The 13,729-nt window shown below is 50.3% G+C and overlaps 1 pseudogene; it reads left to right on the forward strand.

Annotated features, from left to right (window-relative positions):
• The first annotated feature begins 11,534 nt into the window (after nt 1–11,534).
• Nucleotides 11,535–13,210, forward strand: LOC138680603 (uncharacterized; annotated as a pseudogene).
• Nucleotides 13,211–13,729: the final 519 nt, after the last annotated feature.

Here is a 13,729-nt window from a genome sequence, read left to right on the forward strand (position 1 = left end):
TAATGACCGCACATGATGCTCCATACTGTATAATGGCCGCACATGATGCTCCATACTGTATAATGGCCACTCATGATGCTCCATACTGTATAATGGCCACACATGATGCTCCATACTGTATAATGGCCGCACATGATGCTCCATACTGTATAATGGCCACACAGTGCTCCATACTGTATAATGACCGCACATGATGCTCCATACTGTATAATGACTGCACATGCTGCTCCATACTGTATAATGACTGCACATGATGCTCCATATTGTATATTGGCAGCACATGATGCTCCATACTGTATAATGGCCACACATAGCTACTCCTACACATGCGGCTGCGCTCCGTACACTTTGCACACACGGCTCTGTTCCGTACACACGGCTCCACTCCATACATCTCATACACACACGGCTCCGCTCCGTACACCTCGTACAAATTCAGCTCCGCTCCGTACACCTTGTACACATTCAGCTCAGCTCCATACACCTCATACACACACGGCTCCGCTCCATACATCTCGTACACACGGCACTACTCCGTACACCTCGTACACACACTGCTCCGCTCCATACACATTGCACACGCTGCTCCGCTCCGTATACCTTGCACACACACGGCTCCGCTGCGTACACCTCATACACATACGGCTCCTCTCCATACATCTCGTACACTCACGGCACTACTCCGTACACCTCGTATACACACTGCTCCGCTCTATACACATTGCACACGCTCCGTATACTTTGTGCACGCATGGCTCTGCTCCGCACTCCTCCTACACATGTGGCTCCGCTCCGTACACCTCGTACACAGGTGGCTCCGCTTCATACACCTTTCACACTCTGCTCTGATCCGCACACCTCTTACACACACGACTCCGCTCTGTACACCTTTCACACGCTGCTCCGCTCCGTACACCTTGTACACACGAGGCTGTGCTCCGTACAGCTCGTACACACGACTCCGCTCCGTACACCTTTCACATGCTGCTCCGCTCCGTACACCTCGTACACACTCGGCTCAGCTCCGTACACCTCGTACACATGCGGCTGTGCTCCGTACACCTCGTACACACGCGGCTGTGCTCCGTACACCTCGTACACACGGCTCCGTACACCTCTTACACACGAGTCCGCTCCGTACACCTTTCACATGCTGCTTCGCTCCGTACACCATGTACACACACGGCTGTGCTCCGTACACCTCGCACACACGCGGCTGTGCTCTGTACACCTCGTACACACGGCTCCGTACACCTCTTACACACGACTCCGCTCCGTACACCTTTCACATGTTGCTTCGCTCCGTACACCTCGTACACACGCGGCTGTGCTCTGTACACCTCTTACACACGACTCCGCTCCGTACACCTTTCACATGCTGCTCCGCTCCGTACACACGCGGCTGTGCTCCATACACCTCGTACACACGCGGCTGTGCTCCATACACCTCGTACACACGCGGCTGTGCTCCATACACCTCGTACACACGCGGCTGTGCTCTGTACACCTCGTACACATGGCTCCGTATACCTCTTACACACGACTCCGCTCCGTATACCTTTCACATGCTGCTCAGCTCCGTACACCTCGTACACACGCGGCTGTGCTCGGTACACCTCGTACACACGGCTCCGTACACCTCTTACACACGACTCCGCTCCGTACACCTTTCACATGCTGCTCCGCTCCGTACACCTCATACACATGCGGCTGTGCTCCATACACCTCGTACACACGCGGCTGTGCTCCATACACCTCGTACACACGCGGCTGTGCTCTGTACACCTCGTACACATGGCTCCGTATACCTCTTACACACGACTCTGCTCCGTATACCTTTCACATGCTGCTCCGCTCCGTACACCTCGTACACACGCGGCTGTGCTCGGTACACCTCGTACACACGGCTCCGTACACCTCTTACACACAACTCCGCTCCGTACACCTTTCACATGCTGCTCCGCTCCATACACCTCATACACATGCGGCTGTGCTCCGTACACCTCGTACACATGGCTCCGTATACCTCTTACACACGACTCCACTCCGTACACCTTTCACATGCTGCTCCGCTCCGTACACCTCGTACACACGCGGCTGTGCTCCGTACACCTCGTACACATGGCTCCGTACACCTCTTACACACGACTCCGCTCCGTACACCTTTCACAGTACGAGGTGCACCGAGCGGAGCCGCGTGCGTGTACGAGGTGCACCGAGCGGAGCCGCGTGTGTGTACGAGGTGCACCGAGCGGAGCCGCGTGTGTATACGAGGTGCACTGAGCAGAGCCACGTGTGTGTGTCTGTGTACGAAGTGTACCGAGCAGAGCCGCGTGTGTGTCTGTGTACGAAGTGTACCGAGCGGAGCCGCGTGTGTGTGTGTCTGTGTACGAAGTGTAGCGAGCGGAGCCGTGTGTGTGTGTCTGTATACGAGGTGCACCGAGCAGAGCCGCGTGTGTGTGTCTCTGTACGAAGTGTACCGAGCTGAGCCGCGTGTGTGTGTCTGTGTATGAAGTGTACCGAGCAAAGCCTCAGCCGCGTGTGTGTACCGAGCAGAGCTGCAGCTTGTAATTAGCACATGATGATACAGTGACTGACTGTCATAGGGGCTTAGCCCTTTTATGCCTGGGGAAATAAAGCAGCCACATTGATGTGTTGTCACTCTCTCCCAGGGAGCTGCAGCTGCTCCTCCTCCACAATGCACTGGATGGAGGAGTCATCTCTGTGACATCCACTACTCACTGATCTGCATCTGTCCCGTTAGCAGCTCCAGTCTTCTCATGGTCTGCTGCTTACATTGCCGCCGGCACCCAGGCTGTGTCCGGCTGTGTTATGTTCACCTCAGGTGTCCCCTCTCTCTGAACTGTGAGGCACACTGGAAGACTCAGGAACATACCGACGGGGAAGGGGCGTGGCCTAACAAAAGGGGGCGTGTGCCAGCAGCATCAACTGTTCTGTCTGCGGGAACCTCTGCGTCCCGGGCAGGACAGCCGGGGCAAGCATCAAATCCGGGGCAGTCCCGCACAATGAGGGACGGTTGGGAGGTATGTCTAATCCAGTTGATAGCTTAGGGCCTAGGAGCAGTGTCTGCACGTCAGTAGAGTAGCCCGCCTGTGAAACAAACTATACCACCTGTGTATTTCAATTTTCACTGCATCTAATCCAGTTAATAGTTTAGGGCCTAGGAGCAGTGTCTGCACGTCAGCAGAGTAGCCCGCCTGTGAAACTAACTACACCGTGTGTATCTCAATTTTCACTGCATATAATCCAGTTAATAGTTTTGGGCCTAGTACCACAGTTTGGCCACTCAGTTCTGCTCGGTTTTCATCCATTGGTTGTTGTGCCAACAACTACAGATACAGAGTTGCCAATTAGTTAAGCACTAAAATGAGTGGCAAAAGGCCTGCTGCTGGTGGAAAGGGGAATAGGCGTGTTGGAAAGGAAATAAAGGTTGTGTCCGTGGGGTAGGTGGTCAAGCAACAGTAACAACGGCAGAAGAAAGACCATCTTCCAGTCAAAGTAAGATGTCTACTTCTTTTCGTGGACAATCTGATATGATCCCTTTCTTACGACCATCGCTACAAGCATCGCCAAAAATTCCAGATGAGGCACAAAAACAGCAGGTGCTTGAACGGATATCAAGTGCTCATTAAAGTGGGCTCTCCTCCATATCAACTTCAACATCACCACTACTCCAGTCCTCAGAGTTGTCACCACAATCGCACTTGCTTCCTCACAGCTCCCAAGTCTCCAGCTGCCCGTCTGAGCATGGGGTAACACACATGATTGAGTCTGTAGAGCTGTTTACGAATACTATAGTGTGGGAATCAGAGGTCAGCTCCAGAGCTTCTGTGAATCCAGACTAGGAAATGATCTGCACTGATGCCCAGAATCTTTGTGAGTCGGATATAGGCCCAGATGAAGAAGGTTCTGAGCATAATGTAGACCCTCATTCCCAAACTGTAACTCCTGTTGGTGGAGACAATGAGGAAGTTGATGATGAGACTGAGATACCTGATTGGAACGAAAACTTGACTTTTCGGTTGGGGCAGGAAGAGGTTGGCTCTGAGGATGACGGGCATGAGAACACACAGGATGATGATGACGAGCTTGTAGACCTCACTTACTGTCAACCCCCAGTCCGCCAGTCCATGAGGTCAGCAGAGGAGGTGGAGGAGGATGCTAGTGACGAGTCAGACGACGAGGTAAAGGTGCGCCTTTATGGACAGAGACGGAGTACTGGAAGCACGTCAACAACTGCATCCTCAACCCCAACTGTGCCTCAGACCAGAAGTCGTGGTGGCTCTTCAGGTCATATGTGTTCTAAGCCTTATATAGCCTGGGCATTTTTTGACATCGCAAAGGATGACCCAGCTCATGTTGTCTGTGAGATTTGTCAACAAAATCTCAGTAGAGGCCAAAAAATCACTAGCTTGAGTACTTCATGCATGAACCGTCACATGGATATGAGGCATAAGTTGCAGTGGGAAGATCACTGTGCTACAATACGGCTTAGTGGGCCGGGTCAACCACCGTCTGCCCCATCAAGTGCTTCCGCATCCTCTTCATCCTCTGTGACTGTGGGGACAGCAGTCGCACATGGTTGAGCGCTCTTTGACATCGACACCACATTATGATCAAGGCAACATAACATCTCCACCTGCACCTTCCTCCCAGACCAGCAGTTTGCCGGGGACACCCTACTCAACTCCGTCTAAGCACGGCAGCCAGCCCTCAGTCCCTCAGATGTGGACAAGTAAAAGACCATTTCCTCCTAGCCATGACAAAGCTAAGGCTAGGTTCCCATTGCGTTAATGGGAACGCGCTAACGGACAGCGTTGCACGGCGAAATTAACGCTGTGCAACGCGTCCGTTAGCGCGCCCATTCACGGCAATGGGAACGCGCAGCACTAGCGCGTGCCATGTTCGGCACGCGCTAGCGATGCGCCGGTGTTTTGTGGCGCGCCGCGGACGCTGCTTGCAGCGTCCGAGGCACGCCCGCGGTCCGTTCCCCACTCTCGCAGCTCGGGGATCTGCGAGAGCGGGGACGTTACCGTGAACCCGGAACGCGGCCCCGGTAAAAACATTGCGTTAGCGCAATCTGTTAGCGCTAGCGCGAAACGGATTGCACTAACGCAATGTGACCCTAGCCTAAGAGGTTGAATTTCTCCATCTGCAAGCTGCTGCCTACAGAAATGCTGCCTTTTCGCCTGGTGAACACAGAGGATTTTCGAGACCTTATGTCCGTCGCAGTGCCCCAGTACCAGATGCCCAGTCGCCACTACTTCTCAAAGAAAGCTGTGCCTGCGCTACACCAGCATGTTGCACCCAACATCACCGCTTCCTTGAGAAACTCTGTGTGTGACAGGGTGCATTTCACCACAGACACTTGGACGAGTAGACATGGACAGGGGCGTTACATGTCGGTGACTGGGCACTGGGTAACTACGGCGACATCAGGAGAAAGGGCTGCTGTCCGAGTCTTGCCGTCCCCAGGAGTTGCTCGACGATCCTCTGTATCTAGAAGTTCCTCCACTGCTTCTGCCTCCTCAACCTCCTCTCGGTCCTCCACCTGCACCCAAAGCATGTCTGGTAATGCCACCCGCGTTGTAACTGCGCAGAAGGAATCCTGCACACCTCCTCACTATGCTGTCACCAGGGCTCAACGGCATCAGGCAGTGTTTACATTGAAATGTCTGGGAAATGTGAGTCACACAGCTGAGAAGTTGTGGTCAGCTCTGGAGACCGAGTTCCATCAATGGTTGTCTCCACTCAACCTGCAGCCAGGGAAGGCTGTGTGTGACAATGCTGCAAACCTGGGTGCGGCCCTTCGCCGGGGCAATGTCACACACATGCCTTGTATGGCTCACGTTTTGAATCTGGTTGTCCAGCAATTTTTATCCCACTATCCCGGACTAGATGGGCTTCTGCAGAGGGCACGGTCGCTGTGTGCTCACTTCCGCCGTTCGCATCCCGCAGCTCGATGACTTGCATCTCTACAGAAGTCGTTGGGCATGCCAGTTCACCGGCTGAAATGCGATGTGCCCACATGGTGGAATTCAACCCTGCACATGTTGCAGCGACTGTGGCAGCACCGACGAGCCCTGGTGCAATACGTTATGACGTACAGCCTGGGCCAACGAGATCAAGAGGTGGGGCAAATCACGCTGCAGGAGTGGTCTCAGATCAGGGACCTATGCACCCTTCTGCGCAGTTTTGAAATAGCAACGAAGATGTTTAGTGCTGACGATGCCATTATCAGCATGACCATTCTGGTGATTTACATGCTGGAGCACACCTTATACAGTGTTCGGAGTCAGGTGGTGGAACAAGAGGAGGAGGAGGAGGAGGAACAGGAGGAGTCGTATGCGGAAGGGATCATATCTCCAAGGTCAAGAAGTTTTGCAGCACCAAGGCGGCTGGCATTGGAGGCTGGGGAAAAGGTATTACTGAGGGCGCATTGTAGCAGCCAAACTGTTGACGAAGGTGCAGGAGGCGAGGAAGAAGTGGAGGACGAACTGGCGCTGGGCATAGAAGACTCATCAGATGAGGGAGACCTTGATCAAATTTCTGTTGTGCGAGGTTGGGGGGAGAGGGCAGACGAAGGAAGCATGATTCTCACCTCGCCACCACCAAGACAACAAGGACTTGGTCCTCCTGGATGTGCAAGACACATGAGTGCCTTCTTGCTGCACTACCTGCAACATGACCCTCGGATTGTCAGAATCCGAAGTAATGCCGACTACTGGGTTGCCACACTCTTAGATCCCCGGTACAAAAGCAAATTTGGCGAAATAATTCCTGCCATAGAAAGGGATTCACGCATGCAGGAGTATCAGCAGAGACTGTTACAGAATCTAACATCTGCTTTCCACAAAACACCAGTGGTGCACGAGTTCTAACTTGCCAACCGTGGGACTATCGAGTCATCACTCAAACTGTAACAGTAACATTGTATCTGGTGTTAACAGCAATTTTTTCCAATCGTTTCAAGATTTTTTTAGACCATCCTTTGCAAGGCCACAGGAGACAAGAAGTCTGACGCACAGCCAACGCCTAGAGAGGATGGTACAATAGTATCTCCAAGTTAACATTGATGCCATGACTGCGGAACTGGACCCTTGCTCATTTTGGGCTTCCAATCTTGAAAAATGGCCTGAGCTCACCACTCCATTCCAGGTGGGTGGGGTCGTCTGCAGAGTTGTTTCCTCATACTATGGCCTGGGATTCAGAGGTCTGCTCCAAAGCTTCAGTGTCTGCTAGTCAGCAGAGTAGCCCAGCCACCCACCGCCTGTTTACCTAAGTACTATTTTTAACGGCATCTGGCCCAGGAAATCATTTTGGGACTAGTAGAATTTAGTGCTACTCAGCAGCGTACCCCACCCATGAAGCAAGCTACACCGCCTGTTTACCTAACTACTATTTTGTAACGGTATCTAGCCCAGGAAATCCTTTTGGGCCTTGTAGAATTTGGTGCTACTCTGCAGCGTACCCCACACATGAAGCAAGATACACCGCCTGTTTACCTAAGTACTATTTTTTAACGGCATCTAGCCCATGAAATCCTTTTGGGCCTAGTAGAATTTGGTGCAACTCAGCAGCGAACCCCACCCATGAAGCAAGCTACACCGCCTGTTTACCTAAGTACTATTTTTTAACGGCATCTGGCCCAGGAAATCCTTCTCAGCAGCGTACCCCACCCATGAAGCAAGCTACACCGCATGTTTACCTAAGTACTATTTTTAACGGCATCTAGCCCAGGAAATCCTTTTGGGCCTAGTAGAATTTGGTGCAACTTAGCAGCGTACCCCACCCATGAAGCAAGTTACACCGCCTGTTTACCTAAGTACTATTTTTTAACGGCATCTGGTCCAGGAAATCCTTTTGGGCCTAGTAGCAATTTCTGCTACTCAGCAGAGTACCCCACCCATGAAGCAAGCTACACCGCCTTCTTTCTTTCTCAATCTAACCCCTCAGCTCTGGGGTGTCCACTATCCCTCCAGCTCTCTCCTTCTCACATGTGGACGTCGCGTGTTTTCATACTGTGGCGAATCTTTTGGGCCCAGGCATAAGAAGTCGTCGAGGTAATGGATAATATGTGCCGCCTTACAAACGTCCATAACGACACATTCGAGGAAGCAACCAAACGCCTCAAATAGTGAGCAGGATATGGAGCACCCCATGGGCAAACAGCGATCTATGTAGTATTCTCCTTCACAGAAGCAGCCCAATGGGAGGACACTATTCGGAGGCACAGGTAGTAACCGGAACACCCCCTCAATGTCTGTTTTGGCCATTAGGGTGCCCCTTACCAACTTCTTGACCCGCCTGATTGCCTCGTCAAAGGAGGTACAGTACATAGTACTGTACTTGGTTCCGCGTTGATGTTGTCGTTTACTGACCTGCCCCTTGGATATGACAAATGGTGGATTAGTCTGAATGTATTGGGTTCATTTTTTGGCACAACTCCCAACGGGGGTACCACTACGTCTTCTAGGGAAAGTGTTCTGAATGGACCCGCCGCCATTCTACCTAAAGATAATTCTTTTTTTCTTTTTTTTTTGTCAAGACGTCTGGGTGTTGGTAGAGTGAGTTTAGATTTTTACTCCAGCCTTTCTTGATTTTAGAAGGGCATGACATGCCTATATCTGTGTCTCCTCCTCCTTTTACTCCTCCACCTCTTTTCTTTTCGCATGACTATATGTAGTTGTGACTTTTCCATGTGTTTGTTGTGTCTTCTGAGCAGTTTGTCAGCTTTTGGACACCTTTTAAGGTGTTTTCTATGTGTTTTCCATGTGTTTGTATGTGTTTGTGTTTGCCTGCCATTGGTTTCAATGGGGTTCGACGGTGTTCGTCGAACATTCGACGAACAGTTCAGCGAACACCTCCCTGTTCGACGAACCAAACCAAACCCGAACACTAGGGAGGTGGCTCATTCACTATTGGTAATATTCAGTCATTCCTTGGTGGTGGTATTGTATGAAGACTGTGTGGTGATAATATTCAGTCATTCCTTGGGGGTTATTATATGATGACTGTGTGGTGGTATTATTCAGTCATTCCTTGGCGATGGTATTATATGATGATTGTGTAGTGGTAATTGAAGTGAAATATGTATATGTATGGATGTATGACCATCAGTAAATTAACATCTGTCTTAGATTGCAGCTCTCACAAAGGTCATGACCTACAGTATGTTATCCTGAGTAGGCAGTCTCCTTGTTTCCAGTCACCCCACAGGGGAGATGTCCTGAGAACACACACAGAATTGGAAACACTTCACACTTCCTAGTGCTTTGATGGGCAGAAGCCAAATTTCAGCCTGACACTGTATATTTACTATGAGAAAGGTCACACAAATAGGTTCAAAGAAAAATAATGTATTCACTGGTAAAATAGCCAGGATCCAGTCACAAACCACGGATTAGAATATTAACCTGAGAGGCTGGTCTAGAAATTTGATCTCCATGTTGACTCTATAAATTAGTCCTTTACACATTGAAAGCTGTTCACAGATTGAGGGGCAGCCAAGCTCATATGAGCCATTCAATATGCATCCCCCCTCAGGGAGCAGAATGCCAGACTGCAAAGTTTAGATATTTCTGAAAGTTTTCTCCCTTTATTTTTATAACTGTTTTGCATATTTGTATGTCACTTTTTATTTCCATATTTTTATATCCTGTTATTGTAAGCACTGTACGTTTTCTATTAATTTTAAACCTTGAATAAGTTTGAACCTTGTATGCTCTAAAGAATCCATAGCCTTAAGGTACCGTCACACATAGCGACGCTGCAGCGATACCGACAACGATCCGGATCGCTGCAGCGTCGCTGTTTGGTCGCTGGAGAGCTGTCACACAGACAGCTCTCCAGCGACCAACGATCCTGAGGTCCCCGGTAACCAGGGTAAACATCGGGTAACTAAGCGCAGGGCCGCGCTTAGTAACCCGATGTTTACCCTGGTTACCATCCTAAAAAGTAAAAAAACAAACGCTACATACTTACCTACAGCCGTCTGTCCTCGGCGCTCTGCTTCTCTGGTCTGGCTGTGAGCGCCGGGCAGCCAGAAAGCAGAGCGGTGACGTCACCGCTCTGCTTTCCGGCTGACCGACGCTCACAGCCAGAGCAGGAGGAGAGCAGAGCACAGCGCTGGAGGACAGACGGCTGTAGGTAAGTATGTACTGTTTGTTTTTTTACTTTTAGGATGGTAACCAGGGTAAACATCGGGTTACTAAGCGCGGCCCTGCGCTTAGTTACCCGATGTTTACCCTGGTTACCAGCAAAGACATCGCTGAATCGGTGTCACACACGCCGATTCAGCGATGTCTACGGGGAGTCCAGCGACGAAATAAAGTTCTGGACTTTCTTCCCCGACCAGCGATCTCCCAGCAGGGGCCTGATCGCTGCTGCCTGTCACACTGGACGATATCGCTAGCGAGGACGCTGCAACGTCACGGATCGCTAGCGATATCGTCTAGTGTGACAGTACCTTTAGAGTGTGTGACCATGGGGATTGGCAGACAGTAGTAGTAGTATTTCCATCCATCTCATCGCCCATGTGTTCGGTGAGTGGTGGCAGCGTGTATGAGCGAGCTGCATGGTCTGTGTCGGGGTGTGAGTTATGCTCCCATTGCAGCATAGAATAGGGGCTGAATGCTGGACTGAGAGAGAGGAGACAGATTAACCTTTGGTATAAACCACAGAAGGAAGGCGGGCACAACCGCTAGGGGATCACCTAAAACATGCTACAAAAAGACACAATGAATGACCAAAGAGAAAGGGTAGCATGTATAAAGAAGGGATCACCACCAAGATATATCCAAACTATAACAATTTTATTACAAACCACACATATAATGAACACAACACCAATTAAAAACAATTAAAAATGCACAGACAAAGCAGCATAATATGAACCAGACCGGTAATAAGGTCAAAACCAGAGTGTCACCCTAAAAGCTACCTAAGGGATAAGGAGATAGAAAAGTACACCGCCCTCCTATGGCTAATAATAGCCAGACATAGGCGTCCTATATTACCTGTCACAGTGTACAAGGTTCCCCAGGCAGAGTCCCCATGTAAGAGGTATAGGCAATAAAAGATGGTGAGGTAAGAGGGTGACGCCAGGCAAAAATGCCCAACGCGTGTCGCCAGTAAACTAGCTTCCTCAGGGGCAAAGGTGTTGTGTTCATTATATGTGTGGTTTGTAATAAAATTGTTATAGTTTGGATATATCTTGGTGGTGATCCCTTCTTTATACATGCTACCCTTTCTCTTTGGTCATTCAGATTAACCTTTGGTGGCGCAACCCCAAGTAGATAAGTGACAAATTGGTGGCAGAGAGGTGGGATATAATTGTTTCTATTAGAGCATTAGCGCATGGTTTAAGCAATTATTCCCTGTACTTAAGAATTGGTATCCTTGCGAAGAGTTCTACAAGGTTCAACTCAGTGCTTACTTAGACATACTGGCAAACAGTTTCCCTTCCCCATTGTTCATTTCTATCTTGTATTTGGCAAAGGCTGCTCATTGATATGGCAGCCCTGTACAAGAAGCAGAGCACGGAGGCTCTGATCGCACTCTGTGAACAGAAAGGAATAGACACAGCTGACAAATCCAAGGAACTGCTGATACGCGCCTTGGTCAAGCAGGACATAGAGCAAAATACTGAAGCATCTGGCCAAGGAGAGAGTCCACCTCGGAGAGACCCAGCAATGCCAGCCCTTGCACTGGAGATACCTTCTGGAGGTGCCAGCAATGCCAGTCCTGAGGAGCCTATGGACTCTACTTTACACATGGACTTACAACAGCTGGGAACAAGTGCTCCCGATCTGCGCCTGCAGCTTATTCTACAGTACCGACAGGCTGAGAGAGAGGTGGCAGAATGCCAGGCTGCTGCTGCAGAACGCCGGGACCGGGCTGAGAGAGTCTTCAGAATGCCAGGTTGCTGCTGCATAACTCCAGGCTGAAAGAGCAGCTGCAGAACTCCAGGAGGAGAGAGCTTTCAAGCTTTAGATGGCTCAAATAGAAAGGGGTAAAGTCCCGCAGCTGACCCCCTTCCAGGACATAAATCCAAGGAAACCACGTCTGGAAAACTTCCTTGTGATACAGACTTAGATACTTTTCTTCTGGGGTTTGAAAAAACCTGCAGGCAATACCATCTACCCAGTGAGTAGTGGGCGCAGTATCTAACCCCAAGGTTGAGAGGCAAAGCACTGGAAGTTTTTGCTGGCCTCCCACCAGACCTAGATCGGAACTATGAGGCCATAAAAGAGGCCCTGATCAGGAAATACAACCTTACCCCAGAAGTGTATCGGAGAAAGTTCCCGAACCTACAACGTGGATCAACTGACAGCTACAGTATGCTGATGTCGTGAGCACCTTGAGGACCACGTTCCACCAATGGATCAGGGGACATTCTGTTAACAGTTTTGAAGACTTAACAGATCTTATGGTCAAGGATCAATTTCTTCATATGTGCCCCATGGATTTACGACAATTTGTGTGTGATCGAGAGCCACAAATTGCGGATCAGGCCACAAAGATTGCTGATTGTTATGTGGCTAACAGGATGCCTGAGGTGCGGAAGCCATCAGGACTCAGCTAAAAAGGGAGACAAGCCAAACGGGGACCCTCTCTCTCTGCCGGACGATCACTGGTACTGTCCAAGCCCACCTCCTATGGGGTCCCAGGGACTAGACATTCTCTAGGCGATGCACGCCGATGCTTCTCCTGCAACAAGGTGGGACATGTCAGTGCAGTTTGTCCTGATAGGGAAAAATGCCCAACTACAACCACAAAGCTGTCAGGGTCCCCACCTGCTGTTATCTTTGTGGCCAGCTCTGATGTGAGGACCAATGAGAACTGTCAATCTGTCACTTTTGGCAGTAAAGTCACCATCGGTCTCAGAAACAATGGAGCAGAGGTGACTCTGGTCCACCCAGCAATGGTAAACCCTGCCAATATCATACCAGGAAAGACTATGTCTATAACCGGGATTGGAGGGGTCAGTCCTTCCTTGCCCATTTCCCGTGTGTACCTGGACTGGGGAGCAGGAAAAGGACTGAGAGAGGTGGGAGTATCAGCTATTCCCATCAATGTTTTACTAGGCACAGACTTGGGGAGGAAGGTGTCCCACTATATCCCTCCCTTGCAAGTAAATGCTATAGAGAAGATGGAAGCAAGTGGCCCATCTGAGATCTCGTGCTAGAAGGGAAAATGTACCATTGCACACAGGACTGTACGTATGTGGCAGCTGTGACAGGCTGCGGCTCAGACTCAACCCCAGAGATTAGAGGATGAGTCTCAAATAGAACTGCCAGATCAGAAGGCCCATGCTATGGCCCGGGAGCCTCCGCACATGGCAGACCCACCAAGGTCCCTGATAACCGACACTGAAGACTCAGCTTCAGACCAGAGACTGGCAGTTACAATAGGCCAAGGCCTGCAGACTGACAGTCAGCTTCCAGGAGGCCCTGCGGACAGATGTCAGTCTGGAGAAGCTCACATGTCTTGCAGACCAACCCCTGTTGCTTCTAACAAAAAGAGAATATACTGGGACCAGGGAAGACTGTATACAGAGACTATCCCTACAGATACTACAGAATCTTGGGACTATAAACGGCGGCTGATCGTCCCTTATCCATTTAGGGAACAGTTATTGAGACTTGCTCATGAAATCCTTCAGGCTGGATACCTTGGAATACAAAAGACAAAAGTTCGACCGGCA

The sequence above is a fragment of the Ranitomeya imitator genome, chromosome 1 (genome assembly GCF_032444005.1).
Source record: "Ranitomeya imitator isolate aRanImi1 chromosome 1, aRanImi1.pri, whole genome shotgun sequence".
In the NCBI taxonomy this organism is placed as follows: domain Eukaryota; kingdom Metazoa; phylum Chordata; class Amphibia; order Anura; family Dendrobatidae; genus Ranitomeya; species Ranitomeya imitator.